Below are 4,730 nucleotides of genomic sequence, written 5' to 3' on the forward strand. Positions count from 1 at the left end.
CCTGGCTACCTTTTGACTCTAAACCCCTGGGACTCCCATGAGTAGAGGCTCTACTCAAATCTACTTCTAATCCCTGGCAGCAGCCCGGAACCGCGAAGCCTTCACACTCTGCACCCACCAAGCCTGGCCTGTGCCAGAGTGAACAAAGACCACAAGGACAACCCCACGGCGACTGTGACCCCGAGTCCGGCACCCAAGGACCTCCCTCGACACTCCTGAAGAAGCCTGCAGCCACAGAACAGGTGCCCCCCCAACCGCGATCAACAGAGGGAAAGATTTCCCGACACCAAAAGGTACCCCTGCACCCGGCGCCCCGCGGCGCCCTGTGCCCAATCCTGGGGTACCTACCTATCCTCCAACTACCCAACTTACCTCTCGAAGTGGTGGTGGCACCTGAAGAATCTTCGTCCCCGAGCTTGCAGTCTTTTTCTAAACCAGAGATTTCCCATTCAAATCAATTGAGCGCCCGAATGCTCAAAAGCACCCTGCACCCAGCCGCCCGAGTGGCCCTGGCAGTGCAACCTCTATATCTATCTACTTCCCCACTTGCCCTGAGTAAGTGACCAGGAGCCCAGCTCCCACAGCCACGTGGCCTGCTAGTCAGCAGCCACCAACCAAGGCCCCCCTACCACTCATAGGATAACATTGGGCCTAACTCTCTCTGCACCCGGCCGCCCTTGTGCCGCTGAGGGTGAACTAACTGTACCTACCTGACCCTGGGAGACCCCTGAGTCTATGCCCAGAACCTTAACTCTGCCAGTCGCGTACTTACCTTTAAACCGATAACTCAATTTTCTCCATAGGGTAACATTGACTGGTTTTTCCTGAAATTGCTTCAAAGTGTGGACTTTTCAAAACTTAAAATATTCACCAAAAATCAGCCGAGTAACGAAAACGAAAATACTCACCTGCTATTAGGTGAGCTCCCAGTGCTGGATCTTGGTGCCCAGCACTGACTCTGAAAAATACTTACAACTGTACTTACCAGTAACCCAATTTTCTCCCATAGGAAATCATTGACTGTTTTTCTGTGAAATTTCTTCTAAGTGTCAATTTCTGCAAATTTGAATATTCTTTAAAAATAGTATAATTTCTGAAAACTTAATTACTTACCTGTTTTGGATAAAGGTCCCAGTACTGAGTCTAGGCACCCAGTACTGGATTACAAAAGTAACGAGAACATACTATACCTGCAACTTGAATTTTCTGCCATAGGGAATCATTGACTGTTTTCTATGAAATATTTTCTATCAACTTTTAAAATAGCAAAATATTGTCTAAAAATCATCACAGTAATTAAGTCGACTTTTATCACTTGATTCCAAGTACTGACCCAGGACTGAATCTAGGATTCAGTCCTGGAACTCCAAAAGTAATCCTAAAAGTAATCTGTTGCAAATAACTTGAAACCTCCATTGAGCTCAATGCATTATTGTGTTTAAAATTTTGTTGCCTATTGCAACCACTTGTAACTTTCTACAAAAGTCAATTGCATATTGCAAAAGTATTTATATAAAGCATCTCATTCTGAGAAAGTATATTTTAATACCTATTGTTGGTTCTAAAATAAAACAAGCATATATTTTTTGTAGATAAACCATTGGCCTAGAGTTCAGTTATTGAGTGTGTGAGACCATTTGCTGACTGAGTGTGTGCAACAAATGCTTTACACTGTCCTCTGATACTGCCTTACTGCTCGACCAAGCTACCACTTTAGAGAGTAAGGTTATATCTAACTTTAGCCTCTGCCAAACCTCTGGGGACTGTGGACTCTGTACACCCTGTATCTATTTGGGAACAGTATATACAGAGCCACTTTCTCACACTGCAGTTCTCCAATATAGGTCTGTCAAGATCATTACTCAATCTACCTTGATTTGGCACAGTATAAAATAAGTCAAGAAGTCTCCTATGAAAAGATATGCAAATCTGTTTGAATGACTTTCCCTAGTCAGGGGACCCACTAGCTGGAAGGGGCAGGGAGGACCAAAATAGCTCATCGGTATAGAACACTGCATGAGCAGCTGATTTTGAGGTGGTAGAAGATAGAGTAATCCAACTGCACCTCAATAAACGGTTTCCTAATGTGCAATAGCCCGTGACCACCTCTGACGCAAAAGTGTAATCTCCTACCTTTGCAGAATCAGGCATGCTTTCACCTGTTCAAGCTGAACTGACATTGGTCTTCTTGGCCAGCAGGAGTTCCTCTCTTGCAGCTGTTGAGGCTAGAGAACAGAATGACGCGTATTCATTCTTTATGGTAACTCTTCTAGCCCTCCCACTCCATACCACTTTAAAACTTCCGATGTTGCAGACGAGTTCCATCATTGTGACCCATGCTATTTTTCTCAATATTGGCTGGCTCGGCATAACAAGGGATGCCTACAGGACAGCCTAAATTGTGCCGGCAAGCTTCTACAGGGAGTCACTGGCAGATAAAGAGAATCTCAGCCCTAACCTGGCTCTTCTCTCTCACTCTCACTCTCCTTTCCCTTCTGTCCCTCTACCTGTCTCTCACTCTCTAAATACTAGTATTTATGTTGTATTCACTTCCCCGTCACAATCTTTCCGACCTTACTTCCTCTCTCCCTTCAATCAGTTCAACCCTCTTTTTTACTTTAGGAAACTCCACATCTTTTTTTAAAGGCCCTTCCCATATTCACACTGCTTCTTGATAAGACATTTTTTTCCTTTCTTTGAAGGATAGTGAAATTGATTTTCTTGAAACATGGTTGGTAAACCATCAATTCATTCCACCTTACTTTATCATTATCCTTACTTATGGAATGCATTTCATCATTAGGACAGCTGCAGTGTTTGCCGGGCAAGGTGGCGTGTGCCTGTTGTCCTAGTTACTTGGGAGGCAGAGGCTTGTGGATTGCTTGAGCTCAGGGGTTCTGGGCTGCACTCAGCTGTGTTGATCAGGTGTCCATGCTGCATTGGGCATCAATATGGTGTTCTAGAGGGAGCTCTCGAATTTCAGGTTGTGTAACGAGAGGTGCACTGACCAAGGCTGGAAACAGAGCAGGCCAAAGCTTCCATGCCCATTGGTAGCAGGACAGCGCCTGTGAGCAGTACGTGTAAAACAGCCTGAGCAAAATAGTGAGACCTAGCCTCTCTTTTTTGACTCAAATGTGAAAGTTTTGATTTTTACAAGGTGTAATAAATTATTTTCCCAAAACCAAATCTTTGTTTTCCTTTTGATATTTTTCCAGGAAATATGATGAACATTTGAACTGGGCCACGCATTTCAGCATAGCAGACAATTCTCCAGAATTGAGACATATTGCAACAACAAGCTAGCAGGCGGAGAGGACTGAAAACTCAGTGCAGCCTAGAATAAATGGCTGTGTGATTTTCAGCAAGGATGACTCAAATGCATTCTTCCTTTTAGAGCACCTGTAGGATTAAACTGATCTGTCAAGTACAAAAGCATCCTTCATAGAGCAACTTAGAAATGCGCTTGCTGGCCCTTCTGCTGCATTTCTACGTCCAGCTCTAATTCATTTTTTGATTAGCCCTCATTCTTTTCATATGTGAATGAGAAGGAGAAATTACAGGGCCCTTCACTCTTTGAGCGAAACATGAAAAGACTGAGGGCTGTGCAACTCCCAAACGTTGGAGCCTCTGGCCTTACTCCAGCTAACTCTTACCGGTTTAATACTTTTAAATGTTGATGTTGTTTAAAAATCTCAGCATAAAGAGAAGGTTGACAGGCGCTGCATGTGAGAAAGTGCCATCTTTCTTGCATGGTATGCCCCCACGTTTTGCTGAATTGCTGAATGTACTTTGACTGAGTGTGCCCTGGACTCCTGCCAATCAGGTGCCCAGGGCCTATGTTCCTTCCCTAAAAACACAAAACACAAATTGGCACACCCTGGACACATGTCAGCCCCTGGTAAATGGTACCCTGGGTACCCAGGGCCTTCTGACTAGGGAAGGCCTCTAAGGGCTGCAGCACTCATTGTGCCACCCTTAGAGGCCCTGTACCCTTACACACACACACTGCCCTTGCAGGCTGGGTGTCTGGGTACAAGACAAAACAAAGAGTCGACATGGCACACATCCCTGTGTGCCATGCCCACCACCTACACTGCCATGGCATACATCAGCCACCCCTCTAGCTGGGTGCCCTATACCAATGGTGTGGGCACAGGAGCAGGAGCCCTGTGCCCCTATAGTACCCAGGTACATTCCTGGGCACTGTAAGTGCAGTGCTGCCATTTAGGAGTACATGGTGCTGAGAGCTCGTCAAACACGAACTTCCCAGCACCATAATGGCAACACTGAAGACTGAGAAGTTTGGTATCAAACTTCTCAGCACATTAAACCCACACTGATGCCAGTGTGGGATTTAATGTACCAAGCACCCCAGAGGGCATCTTAGAGATGCCCCCTAAAACCTAACCTACAATCCATGTCTGTTCTGAGGCTGCCCAGGCTGCCACACAGCAGACATGTTGCTGGACCCCTGGGTAGGAGAGCCCCTGCTCTCCTGGGCCTGCAACAATGCACATCCTGGGCGAGGTGCTAAATCTCCTCCCCCAGGATGGGCAGGGGGAAGCTTCAAAGTCATGCCGCCTCTGTGAGCTTCCCCAGGCCACTGCAACCCCCTACTCTGGCGGGAAGCTTGGCCGGAAACCCCAAATAAGGACAGGGGATGTGCCAGCCTGCCAACCCCACCCCTCAGGTGGGGGAGGCGAGGTGAAGCACATCTCCGGGCTCTCGCC

General features: G+C 46.5%; 1 non-coding gene across 1 annotated transcript; it reads left to right on the forward strand.

Annotated features, from left to right (window-relative positions):
• Positions 1-2,819: 2,819 nt before the first annotated feature.
• On the forward strand, positions 2,820-3,119 carry LOC146854328 (signal recognition particle RNA). Its single transcript, XR_014959314.1, has one exon.
• Positions 3,120-4,730: the final 1,611 nt, after the last annotated feature.

The sequence above is a fragment of the Triturus cristatus genome, chromosome 4_1 (genome assembly GCF_964204655.1).
Source record: "Triturus cristatus chromosome 4_1, aTriCri1.1, whole genome shotgun sequence".
Taxonomy (NCBI): Eukaryota; Metazoa; Chordata; class Amphibia; order Caudata; family Salamandridae; genus Triturus; species Triturus cristatus.